The sequence below is a fragment of the Acomys minous genome, assembly GCF_964271855.1.
Source record: "Acomys minous genome assembly, chromosome: 13".
In the NCBI taxonomy this organism is placed as follows: domain Eukaryota; kingdom Metazoa; phylum Chordata; class Mammalia; order Rodentia; family Muridae; genus Acomys; species Acomys minous.
In genome coordinates, this window is record NC_140495.1 from 43754774 (window position 1) to 43780982 (window position 26209).

At 37.2% G+C, this 26209-nt stretch overlaps 1 long non-coding RNA gene across 1 annotated transcript in view; it reads right to left on the reverse strand.

Moving 5' to 3' along the window:
* Nucleotides 1–2906: 2906 nt before the first annotated feature.
* LOC311580952 overlaps nucleotides 2907–26209 on the reverse strand; it is a 36038-nt gene continuing 12735 nt past the window's right edge. Inside the window, exon 3 of the long non-coding RNA XR_014773611.1 lies at nucleotides 2907–3254. This is a non-coding gene — a long non-coding RNA (uncharacterized lncRNA). The remainder of the gene's footprint in view (nucleotides 3255–26209) is intronic.

The following is a 26209-nucleotide window of genomic DNA, read 5'->3' on the forward strand; positions in this document are numbered from 1 at the left end:
GGAGTAGCTTAAAAAGTAGAGGGCAAGAACATGAAAAAAGAGCTTAACTTTTTTCCCTCAGCTTTATTTTTACGTGTGTGGGTGTTTTGCCTGCGTGGATATCTGCGTGCATCTGTACATTGTGTCCTGGTACCTGCAGAGGCCAACAGAGGGTGTCAGATTCTTTGGAACTGGACTTAAAGATGATTGTAAGCTACCATGTGGGTCCTGAGGATGGAACTTGGGTCCCTTGGAGCAGCCAAGGCTTTTAACCACTGAGCCATCTTTCCATCTCTGAGCTCAACTATTTGAGAATTAGTTATCTGAGGTAGGGAGACTGTTTTGAAACTTTGATTTAAAAAATTTTTAAAAACTGATGGTATAGTAAATAATTATGTAATTAGTTAATTTCCTTCATTATAAAGTCCCATGAAAATAATTTTGCAAAAGTGTAAACCATGTGGGAAAGTTTTATTCTCTTGAGAGACTCCTCTTTTTAAGGGTGCATGAATGCCATGAACACGAAAACTGTGTGGGAAAGGTGGGAATTAAAGTCTTGTCCCTTATTGAACATTAGACTAAGGTCTTGGCTGTGTATCATGATTTCGTGTTACTTAAAAGTGCATGTATGTGTACACACACTCAGAGAGAGAGAGAGAGAGAGAGGGAGAGAGAGAGAGAGAGAGAGCATATACAAACTCTGTTAAGTCCTTACATTTCTTTTCCTGCTTCCTGAAGCAAAACTTAATTCTGTTGCAAACATACAGTGCAACTAAGTTGAAATTTCTGCATACTCTACATGTTCAGACAATAAAAGACAAATTTAAAGAATTGCCTAACCAAGAAGTTTTAGGACATAAATCCGTTTCCAAATTAAACACATGCATACCAAAATATGATAAAGTTAATTTTTGTATTCTCTCTTTTAACTTCAGTAGAGAAGATAGCACTTAGCTAGCTCTTTGAGATCTTAAAGACATAATTTGTACAACATTTTAAAATCAAAATTACATTTGCTGTTGCATGAGAAAGCATTAAATTATAGGCCAATCAGTACTTGAAGTGTTCCACGATTCTCTTAGAATATTTGATTAAAAAATAGATGCAGGTGTAATCAATAATGCATATACGTTCAATCAGGAAACATAATTTTCCTCTTTGGTCTTTTAATTGAAACCTCAAAGATGAGCATGTTTTTTTTTCAGATTGTGTTATGCTCAGAAACTGGCTATTTCTATGTGGTTGTGTATTTTTTAATGTCCCCAGCAATTTTCTTCAAAGAAAAGACGTAAAACATTTCTGCTTATGAAATATCCACTTCCGTGTTCCATATGTGAAGGAACAGCAAAGGTGGAAGTTCCATTCACTCTGTCAGCTAGTCATGCTGTTTGGGGAAGGAAAAACATGCCTGTACTGTTTCTTATTTTCATAAGAGGCCTGTTCTTGTGCTATGGGAAGCTCAGCACATAGCAAGCCAATGTTGGTTAAAAAGGCTTATACTCGTGTTTGGGAGTAATAAATGCATCCATTATTTATAGATGATTAGGTGAGATGGGTAGAGGACATCTTCATCAGAGTAGCACCCTAAGTCTGGGCAGTTTCTGGTGAATGCACCTCCTTTGTCAGTCTGTATCTCACACTGCATAAAAGTGGGGACTTCTCTGGTGTCATGTGAATTTTCCCCCTTCTGATGTCATTATCTCTTAATGACTTTACCTCTTAATACTGTCCAGTTGAGTATCAAGGCTGAAGGAAAGGAGCTGGGATGGGACACACACTCAGTCTCCTAGAGCCATTCAGTAGTAAAATATGTATTACTCACTAGGTGAGTGGTAAAATATGATACGTAGTTTGTCCAGACTTAACAGTTTTAAGAGAGACACACTCAAATAACTCTAGAGAACATGCTATTTCAAAATATTCTAAAAGCTAGAAAAAAAAGGATAATTTTCAGAAAAACTAAACTTACTATCACTTCTCTTTGTAACCTTTAGTCTTAAAGGGGTTGACTAGGTAAGGTGTAGGTGTCGAGACCTGGCATAGACGGAGCTCGCCAAGGACCTTGGCTCATTTTTGGAGCCTATGCAGCCTTCAGTGTCTGTAGGACAACAAAGCAGCAAGTGGAGCTTGAGGAAGAATAGCTGCCCTTCTCACTGAAGTTTACACTTTTGCTGCCATGAGCTTCCATCTTCATCAGACTCCATGCATCGGATTGCTTGAAAATCTGGGTCACATATGTGAAGGGAAGTCGAGTCCCTTGAAAGACTCTTCATGGTTGCCAGTCCAAGTGTGAAGTACCAGGTCAGGTGAGGAGCAGCTACGTCCACTGGGAACTGCAAGGAGAAGCAGTCTCCACACTGATTCCAGCCCTTATGCACAGCTCGGCTACGTCAAAGCCATGCTTTGCAAGTCATTAATGTATGCTGATGCACAAAACACACACACATGGTGGGAGAAGGTACATTGGGTTTCCCTTGGGGGATCAGATACACAAGTTTAATGTCCTGTCATCTAGAACAGAGATTCTTTTTAATCCTGGTGGGGACATCATAATTAAAAGATTATAAAACAATGAAAAAAAAAGCTATCCAGATTTGTTTGGCACACTAAGTTTTTCTGAAAAATAGAAAGACAGGAAATACAAGTGCTGATCTGCAGAAGCATATGGACTGTCAGCAGGAGCCAAGAGACCTTGCACATCAATGAGTGAGAACGGGAGTCACCTTGAAGGTGAGAGTGAACAAGTCTAGCCTGTGCCAAAGCTGCTGGAAGGGCTTCCACGTCTAGATTTGGTCTCCAGACCATCTGCCCCACCTAGAAGCCAAGACTGTTGAAACAGAAGAAAACTCACATGAATTGTCAGGTTACAAAGAAACTACCACAAGTCTGCTAGCCTGTCCCTTTTATTCGATCGAAGCCTGGCCCTGTATATAATAAAGGAGGTGAGTTCTGAAGTACTCAGTAATGTTAACTGGAAGAGAATCTCCGTAGGCTAGTTCTGAATGCTGGTGTAAGAGAAACGGTGATTGGATGCAGTCTGGCGAGTGCAGAACATGAAAGTGGTACCTAGATTCAGAATGCCATGCTCTTGGTGAAGAAAGGGGAGAACATTCAGAAGATGCTGTGGTGCATTGAGTCAATGGGTATCAGATGGGCTACAGTGGCATACATCACTGCAGACGCTGGGATCTAGCTGACTACTGGTCGTATACTTCATGCAGTGTACTCTTCTTCCTCTTTTCAACACATACTGGGTCCTCTGTGAGAATTGGTTTCTGGAAGATAAAGGAGAAGATAAACAGGAAATTCTTGAGAAAGACAAACTGATAAGCTTAACTCAGGTTGGAAAAGATGTGGATTGGAAGTTCTGGAAATAAAACAAAACAAAACAAAATATAGAGCACAATGATTCCAAAGAGTCATGAATCAAGAACAATCATGAACAATTCACAGAGGCATCCCAGTCACAAGAAAGTGAGGACTACTCTCAGTGAGGACCATTCCCAGTGAGGACCATTCCCAGTGAGGACCATTCCCAGTGAAGACCATTCTCAGTGAGAACCATTCCCAGTGAGGACCATTCCCAGTGAGGACCATTCCCAGTGAGGACCATCCCCAGTGAGGACCATTCCCAGTGAGGACCATTCTCAGCTACCAGCTTCCAATGGTGTTATAAATAAGTGTTGAGATGGCAAAGAGTACAAGAAAAAAAAAGACAAAGAAGAAAATATGGGACTCCAGCTTTCTCCTTAAAGCCTTAAAGCCTTGACTTTTTTCCATTATGGATATCTAAATGGTTGCACTATTATGACAAAAAGGACATTGTATATCATGCTTGGCATATGCTAAGAATATGAAAGGTTCTGAAATAAGTCCTGCCCAGTATGCAGACAACCACTTTGAATGATTATATTAACTTATTTCTCCAACTAAATTATATATTTATAATAATATAATCCTAACAATTAATGCAGTAGGTTTTATATTTGCATATATGAAAGTGATATAATATCTTGTTTAATGTAACTATTTTCTTATGTAAATTATCTACTCTGAGAAAATGAACAGTGGATATATTTTTCTGTTTATATTGCATATTTTTGTTTCATTTACCTGGGATATATAGCATATAATTTACCTTTATATAAGTTCTATTTTTCACATTAGAGAATATATTACTTTTTGAAATGTGAAGAAGTTACTTAAGCCTAACTATTTAAGTACCTTGTATGCAAAGAGGAAAAGTATAGGTGGAATATTTACTATTTTACTTCAAAACTCTTGAATCTTTAGCTTCTATGTTGCTTTAGAAACTGTGTATTTCATTTAGTAAAAGGGAACATAGGAGGACAGAAGGCAGAGGAAGAAGATGAGGCAGGAGAGGAAGGAGGTGAAAAGGGAAAGAAAGACGATGGTATTTTAGGTACATGCAGATCTGTGAGTAGGGTATGAAAGCACATTATAGGCTTAAGAGACAAAGATCAAACATGAGAACAGTTTTCATAGCAGCAGTAAGGGGGCAACAATCTTCAAGTGCAGAACAGAGAGGAGTTCCTAGAAGTAGCTGTTTCATGATAAAGGGACATAGCCACTGAATAATGTGGAATACTGAAGATAGAAAAATACCAGCAAATTGTTAAATGAGTTCCAAAATACAGAGAATGAAAATAAAACTTTCTGTTAAGAATAGCAAATAGCAATATATTTTTTTAAAAAAGTAAATGAAATCTACAAGGGACAATCAGTATAAAAACAGTAGGATGACTACTACTTTTTTTTTTAACAGTATAGGTGTTTTAATCTTATGATGTCTTTCTCAATTTCATTTTTTAATGTTTTAAAGTTCTATTTGTATATATTTTCCGTTACCTTGGTTATGTTTACTCCTGTGTGTGTGTTGTGAATATGTTTCTTACTCTGATTTCTCTTTAACACACACACACACACACACACAATATGAATATATGGGGTTATTAGACTGTATTATAGGCTATGCTCTATCTAGTCCAACAATGCCTATGCCCCAGTGGAAAGTCCAAGAATCTAGCAGTTTCTCATTCTAAGAGCAAAAAATATATAATAAAAGGAGATAGTAGAACATAAGTAATATGAAATAATGGGTAATTGTTACTAGGAGCTATAGCCTTAAATGGGCATGGAAGAATTTATGGGAAGGAAATGAGAAGTAAAGGGTATATTAACAAAAACTAAGGATATATGAAGATGCCTTATAAGCCCCCCATTAATAAACTAACTAAAGCATATTTTTAAAAAAAGAGCATAAACAGACAATTCCTGTGTGATCAAGCAATGCAACTTTCAGAAGTCATGATTTAGTAAATGAAAATCTCATTGTCAGACATAGGTTGCCTAATTATCAATTATTCCTCAAGAAAGCCCAAGAAGCACTCAAAACAAAACAAAACAAAACAAGCAAACAGACAAAATGCAAAAAAAAAAAAAAAGCAAAACAAAATCCCTGCCATTTCTTAGTTCCTATCATAGCTGCCTGGTAAGAACCTATTGAAGAAATTATATACTTCAGGTGAAGAACATTGAAAAATCAATATTGGATTGGCCAGAACCCTGCTGGCTGGCTTCTGTTGAAAGTGCTGTGCAAGCTTCTGGGGTGGGGGTGGGGGAGGGGAGACACTGATGATCTCCTCCAGTGCTGGACTCCGCATATTACAATACTGACTTTCCATCAAGCTGTGCCCATTCGTGTAACAATGTTATGGTTGTGTATGGATGTAAACAACCTCTGTCCTGATTGGGATTCAGCACATGATGCACAGGAGGAAATTTATGCCTGGCGTTGTAATCATGGTCCAAACCAGTAACTAGGGGAGCCGTAGATCCTAGGTGAGAATCCATTGATGTTGTTTTGATGATAGTGCTATCTCCCCACTTGGCAATACAAGGTCTGGTACAAGTCAACTCCATTCTCTTGGTGTCTCAGAAAGCATATCCCAGAGAGGGTATGTCAATTTTTCATGAATCTGGAAGAAGATAACTTTTCCCAGAATGCCAGGAACCATAGAGTTGGCCTGAGCCAGCTGTCTTGAAAAGCATATGTCCAACGTTATTCAGATTAGAGTCCATGGCTCCTGGGGCATTGTGCACATTTTAGTTTGGAGAAACCAAGATACTCCCTCAGGCACTGAAGTGTTCAGGTCACCTTGTGTTTTTCTGTAAGTTCCCTTAAAAGTCAAGGAATCATGGAAGATTGACAGGACAATTGGTCTTGGACATTAATCTTGTGTTCCCTGTATAGCTTGCAAATGTCATTGTAGCCTGGCCACTACAACTGTCTTGATCTTGGTAATTGCCACTGTAGTCCTTTTTTCTGATGAGAGTATGAAAGTTCTGATTGCTCTCAATAAAAATAGTCACAGCCTCAGTCTTAGGATGGCTCCTCCAACCCGAGCCCGGTTTAATTTCTCTCTGGCCATATCAGGTAACTTTGGCCTAGTAAGTAAGTGCAGGAACTTACACCAAAACAGTTGGAAAAGTCTGAAACACAAATCAATCTTTTCTTTTAATTGAACATAGATTAATCTCTTATATAATAGATCCTGAACACAGTTTTCCCTCCCTGCACTCCTCCCAGCTCCTCCTGTCACCTCCATACTTGCCATTTTTTACTTTAGGAAGGAGTGGGTCTCCAAAAGACAACAATCAAACATGACAAAACAAGGCAAAAGCCTCTTATCAAGGCTGGAGAAGCCAACCCAAGAGGAGGAAAAGAGTAGGCCAAAAATTTAGACACACCTGCTCCCACTGTTAGGAGTACCAAAAAACTCACCAAGCTAACACTCATAGCAAATATGCAGAGGACCTGTGCAAACCCATGCAGGCCCCATGCTTGCAGCATCAGTCTCTGGAGGTCCATATGAGCCATGTTGAGTTGAAGCAATAGGCCATGTTCCCCTGGAGTTGGCTATGTCCTCTGACTCCTACAGTGTTTCCTCCCCTTCTTCCATTGGTCTCCCCAGCCCCAAGAGAATAGACCCTATGAAGAGACCTCTATTTTAGCCTCTTTGCATAATATCTAACTGAGATTTCTGCACCTTTTCCCATCACGCATTAAAGGAACCTTTCTGATGCTGGACAAGGTGCTAATCTATGAGAAAAACAGACTATCTTAAGAAAATTTCATTTTTTTGCTAGTTGTATTTGGTTCTACCCTAGGTTTTTGAGATATACAGTCTCTAGTTCCTGGTAATCCAGGCAGTGGTGGGCATGGACTTCTTCTTGTTTCATGAGTCTCAAGTTAAACCAGACTTTGGTTGGACTCTCCTACAGATTTCTGTGCTGCCACGGCCTCAGCACATCTTGCAGGCAGGTCAGAGTGTAGGTAAAAGGTTTTGTGGCTGAGCTGGTGTCAAAGTTTCTCTTTTGGAGTACCTTCCCGCACAAAAGAGATTACTAGAACATTGAAGCAAATGTGCCATGCAGGCATTAGCTCGACCTCTCTCTATTCAGTGAGCTGTGTGGATCTTGCCCTTGGCAAAGGGTCTCTGCTGTTGGTTTTTAGAGAGTGACTGTCCTAACATCAGCCTCTGTTGTTTGGGTATCTCCACAGGACTCCTCAGTCAACAACTTGATTAATGAAAGACTTACCTGGCTACAAAAGATGTCCAGTTCAGACTCCATATACAGCAATACCAGGGGTCCTCGCTGGGTTCACCCTCATAGATTCCAGGTAGTTTCCACTGCACTAGGTTTCCATGCTGCACTCCAAATGCCATCCAATTCCAGCTATTTCTCACTGCATCCTGTCTCTCTCCTTCCACTCAACCTGATCCTTCCCACTCCCAATCTCCACCCACCCCAGCCCACCTGCAAAATCTATTCTATTTCCCTTTCCCAAGGAGACCCATGTGTCCCTACTAGAGCCCGCCTCTTTACCTACCCTGTCTGTGTCTGTGAATTGTACCTTATCATTTACTTAATAGCTAGTATACACTAATAATGCACAGCATACTTGTCTTTCTGGTTATAGGTTTCTTCTCACAGTATAATTTTCTTTTAGTTGTACTCATTTGCCTGCAATCTCATAATATCATTTTTATTAACAGCTTGGTAATACTCCACTGTTTATTATGTACACATTTTCTTTATCCAGTGTGTAAATGTATCATATTCTTTTATCCATTCTTTGGTTGAGGCACATCTAGGTGGGTCATTTCCTGTTTCTGGCTATTACGAATAAAGCCACAATGAACACTGTTCAGCAAGTATCCTTGTGCCATGATGGAACATCCGTTGGGTATATTCTCAAGAGGGGTATAGCCAAATCTTCAGATAGATCAATTCTCAGTTTTCTGGGGGAACTGCCAAATTGATTTCTCTATTTGTTGTACAATTTTGCACTCCCATCAACAATGGCCTAGTGTTCCCCTTGTTCTACACTCTGACTATCATGAACTGTTACTTGTGTTGTGAACTTTGCCATTCTGACAGGTGTTAGGTGGAATCTCAAAGTAGTTTTGTTTTGCATTTCCCTGATGACTAAGGATGTTGAACATTTTTGTTTGTTTCTTAACCATTTGAGATTCTTCTGCTGAGGAACCTGTTTATGTCTGCACCTAATTTTTAATTAGATTATTATCTTTTGATATCTGGTTTCTTGGGTTCTTTGTATATTTTGGGTATTAGTTCTCTGTTGGGTAAGGAGTTGGCCGAAATCTTTTTCTACTCTCTAGGCCGCCACTTTGTTCAGTTAATGGTGTCTTTGTCTTACAGAAGCTTTTCCATTTCCTGAGGTCCCATTTATTCATTGTTGATCTGACTGCCTGTGCTATGGATGCTCTGGTCAGAAAGGTGTCTTGCCATATGAAATGAGTTACAATGTTGACAGCTGACTACACACTCTTCTTCCCAGTGAATTGGTACAGATCCACAATTCCTGTAACTTAGTCTGAAAACAAAAAACAACATCCTCTAAACTTATAAGAAGGCAGAGAAAAAGCAATGATCCATCTTGAAAGGACTCAGTAAAATCAAGGACAAAGTCTTAATTGATTAATAAGGACAGGTGGCTCCCATTATAGCAAAATTAGATGAAATGCAGGAAAATATTTTAAAATCCAGCAAACAAAAATAAAATATAGCCTCTTCAGAGAGTGGAAACAAGAAACACCACACTTGGGTTCTAGAAGATGGCAAGAGTAGAAGAAAGTGGTAGTTTGGTGATTTGAAAAAAAAAATCAATAGAACTGCTTAACGGACAACACCAGTACCCTAAAGTGAGACAAACACAATGAAAAGATGAGGCAAAGAGAAGAAAGCCCTGGGATGCCTGTGGGACATCTGCACACAGTGTAATTATGTAGGTTACTGTATCAATAGCAGGAGAGTAGAGTAGATGATGAATAAAGTGTGTAGCTAACACTGTTTTAGAGATATTCAAATTTTATTATTAACTACACCAAGTCAGAAAAAGGCAGATATGTTTTAAAGTGAAAAAATTTATTTCAATGTTTTTTTAAAAACTTTAGTAAGATGACCTTATTTCCTGATACTTTTATTGAACTTAGTTCTTCAAATACTAAAAGTTGCCCAATTTATTGTACTCTTAGGTTAAAGACAGCCATAGTGAGTACAGATGGTCAAGCGGGCTATTTGAAATTTGCGTTTAATTTTCTTTAATATGAATACACTGAATGTAGCTGGAAATAGAAATTCATTTTTATGACTATGACTTTGTGAATTTGTAGCATGAACTGTAAAAGATAATAGATGCAAGATAGTCAATGGCTACATCTTTGTTGGATTATTTTTCAAAATTATTAATTTAAGGCTTTTATGGATAAAAAAAGGAAAATAACTACCTATTAGGGGAACAGTATTCAACCAAGGGTGGAAATGTATGAGTTAGAATAAATTAGCTTTATAGAAAGAGAAAAAAACTACTGTGGCAGTCCCTTCCTGCGATTGTTGGCCACTGGTCTTCAGGAACAAGGGAGTAGAAGCAAGGAACTGGCGTTTCGGTGGCTCATGGAGCACGATGGAAATGACCTTTCAGGATCAGCTTCTCGGGGAGTCAGATCAACTTTATTCCTGTTGAAGGAGGGTTATAGAGAACTTTGTGGGTGGGGCGGGAATCCAAAGTGGGCGAATGTCATTGCCTGAAGGGCTCAGGTACTGAGATGCCTCATTTATAGAGGGAGGCATTGAAAGAATCCCAGGTGCGTGCTGAACAGACTATACTGGGAGAAAGGGAATTGGATCTGTAATTTTTCTACTTTCTCTAAGGACTATGAGACATTCCTCTGGTAGAGAGTGAGGGGTGTAGGATCCCCCAATGAGAGAAGAGGAAGCCTCGTTGATAAAGGGAGTCCGCCATTTTGCACTGAGCTTAGGGCTTTCCGACAATATCAAACTTTAACTTTAGCAGCAGGGTTTCCTGAAAAATTACAATGAATCACAAAGAATGTCTCATATATCTCAGTCATAATGAAGAATATAAATAAACAATAACAACAGCCAAACTCACCATTTGTATTTAGTTTGTGGAAACAAGAATAGCCCATAAGTAATATTTGTATGTGGCTAAATTGGCTGAGTATTTTTTTGGTGTAGTCAATTATTAGGATCTGAATAAGATAGAGTATATTTTGAGATAAAGTTGTGTTAACTAACCTTGTATTCTATACGTTTAATGCCGTGATGTATTAGTTTCAAGAAATTATTTTTTATACATCCATATTTCCATGGCCACAAAATGTAACCCTCCTTGATTGTATTGTCTTACTGCCATTCACTGGGCAAAACCAAGATCTTATGTGTAGACTCTGATTCTGTGAGGTGACATACATCATCTACTAGTGAATTAATTTAATTAAATGTGTCTACAGACTATGGTAGGTTTTCACCACTGCCATCACTGGATTTCCATAATAAAGAAATATGTCAAATACACAGCAAAGATTTTTCTTAATGATCTCTTTCCATTTGTGTGTCTTCTGATCTCTACAGCTTACTTTATTTTTTCTGACATTTCATTATATTTTGATTTAATAAAGTATATAAGAAGATGTTAAACATTCATTATTGTTCCCACACACTGAAGAGAAATTGCTACGATTTCATTTTTAAATTTAAAACATTTGCCATCTTAATTTTATACCTCATAATTAAAATATAGTTACATCCTTTTCCTCATTTCTTCCCTTTCACCTCTCACAGGCCTCCCTGCCTGCTTTCATTAAAATTAATTCCATTCTATTCTTTTATTATGATTATTATTACATGGGTATAGTTGAATAAATATATAAATGTAACCTTCTGAACATGTTTTGTGTTGTTTTTATGTAACTTGTTTTGTTGTTGTTGTTTGGTTGGCCTGTTTAGTTTGTCTGTTTTTTTTTTCTTTTCCTTTTTCTTTTTCTTTTCTTTCTTTTTTTCTGAAACAGGGTTTTTCTATATAGCCTTGACTCACTTTGTAGACCAGGCTAGTTTTGAACTCACAGAGATCCACCTGCCTCTGCTTCCCCAAGTGCTGGGTATGCAGGCATGAGCCACCATGCCTGGCTGCTTATGGGTTTTATTTAGGCTCTTCACTTAGAATTGGACATCTATTAGTGTGCTTATCTCTAGGGAAGATTAAATCTCTTTTATCTTAGGTTGTTAAGTGTTGCCTCAGGGAACTTGAAGGTAAGTCTCTATTACTAAAGGCCTCAAACTGTTCAGACACAGGACTTGGCAGAACTTAGCTGGACCCAATCTGGAAGACTCCTCCCTGGGCAACGTCCAAGAAGAGCAATCAGCTGTCCTATCCTATGAATCTCTGAAGCCTCTGAACCATAACAATGATGAACATGGTAAGATATCCATGAGCTTGAATCTGCGCACCTGTATCTCAGGGGTAACAACAGCTGTCTAATCGGATTTAACATTCACTCAATAGGAGAAGAGTTGTGTCTAGTACTGGAAACCAAGCCCATTACCTGCAGCTGGTGAAGCCATACACACTAGAAGAGTACCCACTGCTGCCATTTTCCTAAGCCAATATCAATTTGTAACTGTGTTCTAAACAACTACTACAGTTACAGCTAAGTGTAGCTCTTGCTGCCCATCAAAGAAGCTTCTTTCTCCATTAGATAAAAACCCATAGAAATCCACAACTGTTCAAAATGTGGAGACCAAATAGCCATGGGTGGCTAAAGCTCTTGATAGATAGGATCCTGAAGTGGAAATTTTCCTTCATTTTATGCACAGATGTTTGGCTGTAGCAGAAAAGTGATAGGAATTAGTGATGTTAAAAGCTAGTACATGACTCAATAAATAACAATAGGGAGAGTGCAACTGGCGTAGATAATAGAGCAGTGGGCTATGCGGAAATAGCCTCTTACGACACTGTGAATGCAGCTCCTGTTGCTTCCTAAGCAGCTGTAAGACGTCAAGGCCTGCTTGAAAATTGGCTTTACTAGTCGGTCCTACTAATGGAACCAGATGCTGGCAAAATATAGAAAGTAGAAGATGGCAGCATCAAAATGAAGGCTCATTTGGGAACGATGTCCAGGCCTCTGGTAGATAAACAAAAGCAACCAGTTTCTCGGGATGAACCTTTACCAACATGACCTTGAAGAGTCTAATATCACTGAGGATAGCTTACCTTATCCTTCAAATTGCAGAAAGCCATCCACGTTACAGCTTGTTTTGGATTTGTTATATTATTAATTTCACTATGAGGATGTGTAATATGGAAAGATTTCCCAATCCTTCAAAGACGCTAAGAGCAAAGAATAATAACTTGCTGTGCTATTATTTTAGCCATATTTACCATAAACTACTAGAGAAAGGTATGTAAAATAGCTCGATTTAGGAGTGGAGTTTCAAGAGTCACATTCGCTTCATAGATATTTAATTCCGTTCCAATATTAATGCCTCGGATTTCTTTTGTGCATCAAACAAATTAACATGCTTGGAATTGGAATGTTTATCAGATTTATCAAAACTTAGTGATGAGTTTTCTATTTAAAGATATCAATGTCGTATTATATAGCACCGCACTGTAGATACATTTTCAGTGTTATGAACTGAAAGCTGGGCATTTGCAAATAGTAAATCTTAAGGAGGTGAAAAGTGGCAGCCCACAGACTTTTAGCTGCTCAGCTTGGATGCAACTGGTAAACCTCCTTCTTTCACTGAAATGGAGAGACTTGGCTCAGAATTGATTTTTCTGTTTCTAGTTCAGAGTTGATAATGTATATATGAGGCTAACATGCTGTGTTCCTAGTTCCATGCCTTTTCTATGGGATTGTTTTGCCAAACAAAGTCAAAGCAAAGAGGATTTCATGAAAATGTTCCATATAGCTTTCCATAATGGCTATAATAATGCATGTCCCACCCACAGCACTCAGGTGTGTGTGGCTCAAGTGTTCCTACTTCTTTCTTATTCTTGAAAGTTGTTTCAAGGTTTTTTTCTTCTGTAGTGACTGTGAGATAAATAACTCATTTTAATTTGCATTTCTCTAATAATGAAGTTGAGCTTTGTTCATGAAACTGTTGGTTATTAGTATGTCTTCTTTGAGATATGTCTACTAAATTTCTTTTTTGATTTTTAAATTGGATTATTTATTCTTCCTTGGCGGTGAATGAGTTGAATGGTTTCAGGCAACAGCTGGGAATTCTAGGAATTAGGTTGCATGGTAAAGAGAGAGAATAAGACAGGTTTCTGGTTTTCACAGCTTCCCTGTGCTGGTCCTCCTCTTTGCGTATTAGCATATATCCTCCTTGGATTCAGAGACAGCTCAATTACTCTTTAGTAACCTTGTTTATTCAAATTTGACGTAGATTGGTGTTCCCTACAGCCAAAGTATCCTTAATTAAGATAAAGCTGTAATGGATAAACATGTCATTCCCTTTCTTTTTTCTTCTTTTTTTTTTTTCAAGACAGAGTTTCTCTGTGTAGCCTTGGCTGTCTTGGACTTCCTTTGTAGGCCAGACAGGCCTTGAGCTCACAGAGATGACCTGCCTCTGCCTCCCAAGTGCTGGAATTATAGGTATGCGCCACTATACCCAGCTTCATTCCTCTTTCTTTCTTTCTTTCTTTTTTTTATTCCTCTTTCTTATTAAGAAAGGTCTCTTCAGGAATCAGCAACCATCTCACATGACTGAGCTTGTAATGGCACAGTCATGGACTAGCTGTAGAGCCAACTGAGACCTTTCAGATTCTCATTGCCTAAATGCTGCTCTTTCCATCTCTACAGAAACCTGGCTCAGGACTGTGTAGAACCATAGCAGGCTGTTCTGATGCATAAAGTTACCACCACCAAGTAATTTCTTTGGAAGCATATTACACATGATATCCTGTGTTACATCTAGGCTGTTTCTATTTCTTTCCATTTCCCTCCCCACAGCTAGTAGAGGCCATGAAGTTATGACCTCACCTCCAAAGTAAGGGACTCTTCTTTGAAGTTCCTGTGATAGCTAGCCCTTAAAATCCATCTGGGCTCTACTAATAGCTTTTGACATACTGAAGAGGCAAAAGATGGCATGTGCAACCCAGAAAATTCAGGATTCCAAAAAACAGTGGTCTGAAGGAAACACCAGTCTTGGCTAGGAGGAAGAGAATAGTGTAAACCCATACCCCAGAACAGCTGTTTCTCTTTGTCAGATGCTTTCTTAACAAGGAATATCATGATCCTCAGTCTGTTGACATGAGCTCTTTAAGTGTGCAGAATAGAGGCACCCTCGTCTTTTCTTTCTTTCTTTCTTTCTTTCTTTCTTTCTTTCTTTCTTTCTTTCCATCCTTCTTTCTTTTCTGTATACCAGACAAAAGACTCTAACCATGTGTGTACACTGACTTTAAATTCACTTTACACACTTTGGTCCTCTGCACAGACTTGCCACCTTCTTTATCCAGATTCAAATTACAATCTACAGAAAAGCAAATAGATATTCATTGAGTTTCTTTGAAGTTGTGACTCAGTTTGGCCATAATATTGTCTCACGTTACTAGTCAATGAAATTATTAAATGTTTAATACATTAAAATAATATAACACATAAGTAATTCAACGCATGCAAGGCTCCTCTCAATAGCTATTGCTTCAACTTCCTGTCCTTCCCTTTTGTCCCTCCCATGTGTTGCCCTCTTCTTCCATCCTCAAACTGAACCAGCACTGAAATCTCTTGGCAAAGCACAAAGTGTATTGCAAGAATGCTCACCTCTACTTTTTTCCTTACATAGGGCTTGAGAAGTGTTTTTAAGGGCTCTTTATTTATCCTTGTGTTTAGTGCAACCTGTTCCAGCCAACACTGTACTGACGTTAGCTGATATTTCTCACTGCCACTATCTTCATAACAAACACTGAGTTAGAACATACATAAATTAATGAATAATTGACTTTATAACTGTTACAAGGTAACATAGAATTCTTTCAATATATAAGATGAATGGCATTCATAACATTTTCTATTTCAGAGTAATAATTTATAAACCTTTATTTCTCTTGACAGATCTACCTAAGACAGAGTACCAGGAAGTCAAGAGCTACGTTATATCTTTTAATAAGTAGTATCTTCTCTTTCAGGAACATCAGACTTCTCTATGCTCTGTCTGAATATTATAATTGCTTTTTGTTTTCTCTTAGCCATATACCAGGGATAGAAATGAATTCAATATTCATTGCAAATAGAAGACATTTTTTACTGCTTCCCTTGAAGCCAGTTGCATCTTAAATAGGTAAGCAAATTTGAGTAAACCCAAAACATTGATAGCTATGATACTATGATGTGAGAAGCTGGAGATGTGTGGGAAAGTTTCTGAAGGTAATTGTCTGATGATTCTACTAAGAACTTCCTTTTCTTATATAAGAAGCAAATATTTGACATGGAAAAGAAAGATGGGGAGAGGGTTATTATATACCAAGGCCATCTTAGCTAAATTTTAATTCTCCAAACTGTCAAATGTCCTCTTAATGAATTCTGATATAGTGACATTTTTATCCACCCTCATCAAAGAGGGTGAGGTGGTACATGGGTGGAAGTTATACATCACCTCAGCCAAAAGCCACAGGTTAGCCACTGGTATGCTGGATTTAATTCTCTATGACATTTGAAGCTTTGTAAATAAAAATGTCTTTATAAAGAATGATTGTGCTTCAGCCCCAAATGAGATGTCTCCATCAAATCTATCCACTCAAAGCATAGAAAACTCTGTGGAAGAGGAGGCAGAAAGAGTGCATGAGCCAGAATGAGTGAAAGCATTCTGGAACAAGGTCCTCTAAATCAAATGATTATAGCTCATATGAGCTCACAGAGACTGAGACAGCATTCACAAGGCCTGCATGGTTCTGTACCACATCCTCTGTGTACATGTTATGGCAGTTTAGTATTTGTATAGGATTCCTGAGTGTATAAATGAAAGCATGAGTCTCTTTCTTGTGCCTTCCCTTGGGCACTTTTACTTCTGTCTTTGCTTTGTTTTGTTTTGTTTTATCTAATGAATAAACTAACACAATTCCAATGTATTAGTTTGTCTTATCTTACTTTATTATTTTATTATTATCACTTAGAAGCCTATTTGTTTTCTAATAAGAGACAGAAAGGGAATGAATCCAGATGGGAGGAGATGTGGGGAGGAACTGAGAGAGGAACACATAAAAAGGATAAATTATATAAGAAAAATATATTTTAAATAAAAGGAAAACAAAAAAAACAAAACAGAATGAGTGTGCTTTCAGTTCCAGCCTGACCAGCACATAAAATTACATATCAAACTGTATGCTTTACTTTTCTTCTTGAGTCAGTGTTATACATGGGTATCATATATTTTAGTCATATTTACTCTACTGTCTTCTCTTGTTCCCCTTCCCAGTAAAACCCTTCTTCTTCCCAGCGAGCCCCTCTTCTATGCACGTGTCCTGAGTTTAGCAATGGCTGCTTGAGTGAGCTTGGCATAGAAGTTATTTTATAACTAAACAAGTTGACACTTTCACCCACAGGAATCATTACCTGCCAGTAGTTACTTAAATAGAGATGGACTTCTTTTCTATTCAGTATGAAATGATGATGGGCATAAACATGATGCTCAGACATACATGCAAGTAAAGCAAACACATAAGATGAAATAAAAATAAAAGTAATTTTTAAACAGACTTTTGTATAGAGACATTGGGTAGTTTTATTTAATGATAAATGAATATAATTTTATTTTCTAAGCAATTTTGCAAGAAATAAAAGTGTAAGACATTTCTGAAGGTGTCTTGGTTCATGAACTTTAGGCGAAAAAGAAGAGAAAATCTGAAACCATTATGATTTTTACTACATTATAAGTAGTGCAACAAATTCTGCCCTATTGTAGCAGCTTAAATTATCCATTCCAGGTTGCTCTTTCAAGAACTTGCATTACATCTTCCTAATAAGGGAAAGAAAGAAATCAAATCCCAAGGAAATCATTAAATTATAAACAGAGTGCAGAGGAATTTTATCCAGCAACATGGCTACTCTGGCAAGGGATCGTATCTAAAGACCTAGGACTGTGTGATCTGGCTGGAATACAGTCATGCCCTTAGTATACACCTCCAATCCCTGTGACTTTAATATAGACATGACTTTTAAATCCCTCTGGCTAGAATACAGACATGCCTTTAGTACACACTTTTGATCTCAAACAAGATGTCTAACTGAGGGCCAGGCAACATGATGAATCAGAGACATAGCTGACAGAATGAGTCAGAGAGAGGATATGGCAGATTCTCTCGAGAGCAGACAGCACAGAGAAGTCACTGAAGAGCAGCACAGAGAGAGTGGAGAGAGACCCAGGAGACATTATAGTAGAGTTCAGGAATAAAATACAACTAGATGCAGTTTGATGCATTTCAGTTGTGTACAGCTAAGTTCATGCAGTTGACTTCTTGGAGGTCAAGGGCAGTTTTTCCAAGTAGAGCAATTCAATAAGACTTGATACCCTATGAGCATATACAGGGGGAGGAGGTTCCCCTCAGTCACAGTCATAGGGGATGGGAGTAAGGAGAAAATGGGAGGGAGGGAGGAATGGGAGGATACAAGGGATGGGATAACTATTGAGATGTCATATGAAGAAATTCATTAAAAAAAAAACAAAAAAAAGTGAAAATACAAAATAAAGAAGTGGTGAGAAGCCACTTTGAAACAGTCAGTTTGGAGAAGAGTTTTGAGCCAGACAGCTGAGTTGAACCATTCAACCAGAGTTCAGAAAGAACTAGAAAAGGTGAACTTATTCAGCTTTATAGCTCAGAGGCTAAAAATATTCTAAGCCTAGGTTAGCAGATAGAGGCTGGAATCTGAAGCCCTCAAGGTACGGACTTGCAGAAAAATAGATTGTAGGGAGGCTAGAAGCTTCCAGGCCTGGGCCTAGAGATAGTTAAATAGAAACATCCTGGGTTCAGCCCATAGCATATATTAGTAAAGCCTGGGTATGGCTTTCATTTCATGCCCTCTTCTGAGGAAATAAAAACTAACTCCAAGCACAACAGAGTGGTGGCACAGGACTTTTAGTATATAATGACATTCTGAAAAGGCTGATATTTTTCCAGAGCTGAGGACAGAACTCAGGGCCTTGCGCTTACTAGGCAAACACTCTACCACTAAGCTAAATCCCCAACCCCCTGAACGAACTTTTCATTCCTTCTTTGCTTTACTGTATTCTAGACAGGAATGATTTTTCTTAAAGGGCACATGGAAGAAAACAATGATTCATTAGTCATAAAAAGCAATGTTAATTGTGAAAATTTAATGAATACAAGGAACTTAAGATAGGTTACTATTTTACCCTAGAGAGAAGCAGTAACTGCTGTCAGGGAGTGCAGGAGGTGAAGACTCACTTCCCTTGGCATCAGTGTGGCCTCAAGCAGGCCAGTGGAAGTAATTGGGTGTCAAAAGGCCAGTAAGATTTTCGACCTAAAAATTATAAAAGGTGAGCCTGGTTAGAATTAATAGGTGTCAGTCTTGTTTCAAATTACTGACATGAATTGTGACCAAAATTTCAAACTTGCTAATCAATAGTATTAGATTTAGAAAGAACTCCAGCCATTGTATCCACGTAGAATTCCCCCTTTCTCTGTTCCAATCCCCTAGCTTTGTGTTTCGGTTCACTTATCCAATACAGAGAATATGCAGGGAAGGATTGAAGGAACAAAACAAAGTGTCAGGAACCTCTTACTTATATTAAGCATCATTTCTTATAGCGTGTTCTTGCTTTCTGGCTTGGGAAATTAAACTGGTTTGATCTTCAGAATGTACTGAGAAATTGTAGTCAGGTAGCTTGCAATTCTTTCTCTCTTTAGAGTAGCCTTCATAAAGCATGTTAAGCTTTCCTTGTAGCGCATGGTTCTCAGAGCCTCCTCCTAGTCTTGCTCATCTTTGAAGTCTTCTTAAGGTGCTCAGAATCTCGTCTGAAAATCATCCAGTGTTTCCCTTAAGTAGAAATCAATTTCTGACCTTGAATGATAATCCCCTGTGCAATGCCTACCTGTGAGCATATGCGACTGTAATTTTGAATAACTTTGAGAAGGAATGTTGAATATAACTAAAGAAATGAACGCTGACATGGTTTGAATGCTTGTCTCTTCCAAAATCCATCTTGAAATTTAAAAGCTATTACAGCATTAAGTTTAAAGAGGCAGAAAACATGAAAATGTAATCAGATCGTGAAGGTCTTACCTGAATTGGTGGTAGTAATGCCTTTATAAAGGGACGTTTTGTGCTTTGTGTGATGATACATCAGACAGCAAGCCTTTGTTCTTTAACTTGCCAGCCTCCAGAATGTATGAAAAATAAGCATTTCCTGCATAGATTACGCATATTTCAAATAGTCTTTCATGGCAGTGCAAAATGGATGAAGAAAATTTTGTACATAAGGGGACAACAGATAACCCACATTTTGTTATTATCATATGTCCTTTGCAAAAATATGTCAGTCCCCAAAGGAATCAACACCTGCGTATACATTAGACTGGGATTTAAAAAAATAAAATATGTGTTCTTCAATTCTTAAATACTGCATAGTTTCAAGTTACTATTATGCAAAATAAACTAAGACTACAGGCCTGCTAAATCATCATGAAAATAAGATAATCTCTGGTTTATTGGATTTTATGAGAAAATTGTTTCTATGGTGTAATTGTACTTTATTAAAACAATTTAAAGAATTAGAAACATGCATGTGGGAAAAAACCAACCACCCTCTCACCTTTTTGTTGCCTCTATTGGTTGTTAGCTTAAACTAATACAAAATAGCAGGTTTCAACTAAACAGTCTCAATGTTACCTTATTAATGCAAACATTTGTAACACACCCTTTGCTATTCTAAAACGAGTATCACTTCCTCACTCAGAGGCAAGTTGAGTTTGTCACAAACTCACAGTAGCAGATCACTGAGAGTTGCAAAAAGCAAATACAAGGTCAAAATACACGTAATCTATTACTACATTGATTATATTTGAATATTGTTACTTTTTGTTTATTTTTGAACATTTGATATATACATATATATAATGTATTTTGATCATATCCAGTAGCCCTTTTCACACAAAAGATGCCTCCCCCTAAATGCCCCCAGGGTCATCAAATAATCTTTCTATTTCTCCTTTAAAAATATTTTATTTTTTGAGAATTTCATAGGATATAGTTTTGTCATACTCACTCAACTCCTCCCCTTATCCCTCCCAGAAACCTTTCTAACCTACTTCATTTCCTTATTTATTTATTTATTTGACCTCTGCAAGCAAACATAGCTGCTCTGAGGAGTACAGTGGTCCTTTCACATACAGAAGACTTTGTTTTGGTCCAGTTGTTCAGACAGACCTCTGCATGGCTCTTAGAATCTTTCTGACCCCCTTTTCACAGTGGTTTCTGGGTCTTGAGGCTACAGATATCCTATTCATAACTAAGTTTTTGACAGCTACATATTCTCTGCATTTCGACCAGTTGTGAGTTTCTGTATTAACCTCCATCTTCTACATAAAGAGACTTCTTTGAGGACTATATTAATCTACAAGTAGAGAAGTAGAAATTCAGAAAGCTGTCTGTTACTATGATGAGTTAACATAATAACAGTAGTAAGTTCACCCCTGGGGCCCATGAACTCCCCAACTATTGGTTCTTAGACAGATTTGTAGTACCGTGTGTGTGTGTTTCTTTCTATGGGACTGGAATAAAATCCAAAGCAGAAAATGGTAGTTACAACATAATATTTGTGACACTATTGCAGTCATGGCTACACATGCCATTTATTATTGCATTTTACAGGGTTCACAGATCGGCTAGATCATATTAATGAATCCCCTTGATCCAAGGTCATATATAGCACCTTCAAGTACTATGAAGGCTAGCTAACAAGGACACTTCCTGGATACTACTGACTTGGTTTTTCTGTTTTGTGACCAATATGTGGAGAGTCTTTAGCTAGAGCGTCTTACTATTCATTTCATATGGGGAACTTAGAGCGTTAACAATATCCTCTATTTTGGGGGGGTCTTTTGGACATCTATAACCAACAACCTCAAGGCAGGTAGGTACCCTACACCTGGCATTGGGCTTTGTATTTGGCAGTTATGGCTTCAGGAATGAGCATTATTGTAGGTAATTTTAATTAAATTGCTTTATGTGGATATCTATATATACTTAGAAAGCTTATAAAATAGTAGCTTTTCTTAGCTTTTCAAACATTCTAAAGTATTAGCTATTCCTCCTCCAACCCTTCCATTGCCCTATTTTCCCATTCATCTACTCAGACATCCCTCTTTATTATCCCCTTCCTCCTTTGTATTTTGTCCCCTCCTCTCTTAAGATCTTTCTTCCCCATCTCCATTGAAGCTCTCTTTCTGTTTTCCCAGATTCTATGGTTACTGCATATTAAACACAATTACTTACATTTCAAATGTGAAAAATCCATGTATGAGTGAGAGCATATGACATTTGTCCTTCTTGACTGGGGTCATTTCAATCAATGTTTCTCAATTCTATCCATTTGAGATAAAATTTCATTGTATATAGGTACCATAATGCTGATTATCCATTCATCGGTTGATTCCTGTCTTCATTGTTAATATTATTAACTCCTTGAGTCAAACTACCACTGGCCATACTCACATAGGTGTGGGGCTATCTACTGGGGACCCACATAACAGCTGTGATTGTCTGCATTTTAAATTTTGAGACTATATTTTATTCATTTATTCATATTACATCTCAATTGTTATCTCACCCCTTGTATCCTCTCCTTCCTCCCTCCCTCCTATTTTCCCCTTACTGCCCTCCCCTATGACTGACTGTGACTGAGTCTCTAAATTTTGAGACTAAGTTCCTTTTCATCATTTCAACTTCAATTGGTTTTAAAGAAATTTTCAATCATTCTTACTAGTCATGAAAGTATTTTTTAAAATCCAGAATCTTTCAGGCTTTTATTTGTATAGATAGGGTCCCACTCTGTAGCTCAGACTAGCCAGCAATTTGTTATGCATCTCAGCAAATTTTTAGCTTTGTATTATTGTCTTTTTCACTCCCATGATTACAGATGTGAGCTACCATGCCAGGTTATGGTTTGGTTTGGTTTGGTTTCATTGCTTGTTTTTAACATGCTCAGACCACAAGTATGATTTCTTTTCTCTTTTTTTGGGGGGGGGGTTGTTTGTTTTTTGTTTTGTTCTGTTTTGTTTTAAGACAGGGATTGTTTGTGTTCTGGCTGTCTTGGAATTTGATTTGTAGACAATGCTGGCCTTGAGTGCACAGAAATCTGCCTGTCTTTGCCTCCCAAGTGTTGGGATTAAAGGCATGTGCCACTACTGCCCAGCTGATTTCTTAATAATCTCTGAATCTCAGTATTATATATTCTTATGTTTTTGTTGAGTCAAAACTACAGAGCCTTCTATTTGTCTTGCTAAGTATTGTTCTGTGTTAATTAACTCACTTAGTAAGTTTCCCCATTTTTATTCTAAGTGAAATAAAACTTCTCTTTAAAAAAAAAACAACTTAACAATAATAGAAAACAAATAAGATATCCTGTCTGTGATTTCATGTATTTAATTATTTAATGAGTACAGTCAAATCGTCAAAGTGCCACCTGTTGCATGAATGACATGATGCTACACAGAGTTCTATACGGCCTGTTCCTGAAACAATGCTGGTATTCAGAAAATCCCACTGAAGAGCAAAGGACATTTAAAATCTCAGGATGGATTCATTTAATGTGAAGATAAAAACAATGAACATTTTAAATTAAAACATCACCATTAAACACAGTATTGCAAAATTAAGACTGATGGAATAAGATAACACTGCACAGTTAAGTAAATATATAACTCAAAGCCTCTTTTAAAAGCTGCAGTATAAAAGCATTGAATTAGAATAGATAATCATTCCAAAATGGCTTGTATAGAACATAGTGCTCAAATCATCTCTGACTGTAAAATGTTATTCTGAGATTAAAAATTAATAGGTCGAAACCTATGTAATTGAAATAAGGTAGGGATGCCAAATTAAGATCGCAGCTTTGGGTGCCAAGTACATTTTGTATCATCAGTCAGTACTGTTGGCTATGCAGCAAAAAGATCTGACAGTCCCCTCTAGATAATCCCCTCATTGTTAATAGCAACCTGGTTAGAAGTAAACAAAAGAAAATTAAGGCAATCAAAAAAACAAACAAAAAACAGAAACTGGTGACTGGGGTGCTAAAGTGAACAGACTGGTGAAGAATCATGAGTTTAAATCACTACAAGCTACATAAAAAAGAAAAAAAAAAAGAAAATTATACAAACTACAAGGAAGCAACAAACAATTAATAATAGAAACTATTTAGATAGTTGGATAAAAAACATATAAATTATCTCTGTTGGATGTGTCACCATGTAAATTATGACATAGATTGCTGTATTAGAAAGGACTTAGAACTTACAGTCACTGGATAAGAACATCAACATTTCCATCAATTACATATTTGACCTTGAAAAAACTTTCTTCATTTTCGTAAGCCCACATGAGCCCAGTGACACCAATTATATACATAGGGTGACTCAAAGAAGATGCTCCAACATTATAGAGAGTTTTGGGTGACTATTCAAGTAGAAAACTGTCTCTGTCATCTTTTCATTTGGAAAGTTACTAACCTACACCCGTGGCATACTCAGATAATCAAGTTTACTCCTTCTCAAGTCTCTGAGGGAGTTAAAGACCAGGTAGCTTATCTAGTTTTACAATGAAGTTTAGTTGTTTAGACGTTAAGATGTTTTTAGGTCTAGATAGGTGTTCTAAGTTGATAATGACAAGATGTGATGGAGATTGATTTACATTCAGAAATTTAGATGCACCAAGATAGGAAAGATGTCTTCTTCACAGTTCTTCTTGCCATAGGTAATCTATTATAGATAGATAGATAGATAGATAGATAGATAGATAGATAGATAGATATAGATAGATATAGATATAGATACAGATATAGATATATGTACACAAAAATAAAATTAAAAAAGAAAAAAGAAAAAAGCCAATGTAAAGAAATATAAGCCTAAGTAAATCATATTGGTTCATATAATTTAACAGAAGGAAGTCCTCAATAGTTCCTGCCTCACATATATGTCTGTCAGATACATTGGGCTAGAAGGCCAATGATGATGCTTCAATGTTACAGAGAGTGTTGGGTGACTGCTCAGTCAGTAAACTGTCTCTGTCATTTTTTCATTTTGGAAGCTGCTAACTTGCATTTCTGGTTCAGTCAGGTATTTAAGTTTTATTCCTTCTCAAGTCTCTGATGGGTTGAAGACCAGATAATTTAGTCTTACAATTAAGCTTAGTTGGTTAGGGATTAAGATGTTTTTAGATTGGGATAGATGTTTTAAGTTAATAAAGATGAGATATGATATATATTGATTTTTGTTCAGAAATTTAGACCCAACAAGATAGGAAAGATGTTTACTCCAAGTTTGTCAAATACAAATAGCCAAATCACAATGAATGTAACATTTATATATGTCCTGATTATCTTGTGGTTCTTCCTGCTGTATGTAGTTTACTTTATTCATGTGTAATAATATAAATGTATGTGTTTAAAAAGAAACATAATAAAAAAAATTAATGGAAAAAATAAGATCAAATGTATCAAACCTCACATCCTTGCTTCTTACTGTCCTTGTGGTAGGTAATATTCTTTCAGACAGTCTTTGTCCAAATCAGGGTAAGTGTTGGCCAAAGGTGCACCAGGGAACAGTGCTAGAACCCTGGCAAGCAGTGTCCTAATGTCCACCAGTTCTTTATGTCTCCTAAAGCATGCAGGGAAATTACTCCTACTTAGGTGCAGGGAGGATTCTGCGAATCGTGACTCCAGTATCATTCAATCATTATCTATCTTCTCTGTTAAAAAAAAGTTCAATAGCCCTTTGTCATATAATATAGAAAAACAATCTCAAGGTCAGACAATAACTCAGTACATATAAATATTATGCCTTCCTTAGAGGGACCAACACAGAGGATTGGACATTGGGTTTGAACAGGTGTTTGTTGTTGTTGCTGATGTCATTGTCTTAATACCCTACAATTGAGTCCTGTGGGTTAGGATTAGCATTTTGAGATCTCAAGAGTAAATAAATGATATCTGGGTCTACAAACATTGTCATTTTCATAAGATGGCTTTGAAACAAAAAAAAAATATCCAAAGAAATCCTGATGTGCTTGAAATTCTACCATGGATTTTAGTATTTTTAATCTACAAGTATGAGCAGTTTATTTTTATGATAAATTCTTCCTTCACTATGTAGAAATTATTTCATTACAATATGAGCAGTTATTGTATTAACTGAGTCTTTTACTAACCTAAAACTCACCAATAGCAATGTACTCATACAAATCAGTATGATGATGTGCCATAATAATATGGTCCCAGTATGCTGAGAATACTAACCAGACTCAAAGTGGTTGCCTTGCAGGATGAAATGCTAGGTCTTATTACTGACACAAATTGAGATGTAATTTTGATAGGTCGGCCTTTATATGTTAGTTGGCTTTTCCCTTGCAGCTTTTAATATTCTTTCTTTGTTTTATACATTTAGTATTTTGATTATTATGTGGCAGGAGGATTTTTTTCTGGTCTAATCTATTTGGTGTTCTATATGCCTCTTGTATGTTTATATGCATCTCTTTCTTTAGGTTGGAGAAATTTTCTTCTATGCTTTTGTTGAAAATATTTTCTGGTCCTCAGAGCCAGCAATATTTTCTTTCTTCTATTTCTATTATTCTTAGGTTTCACC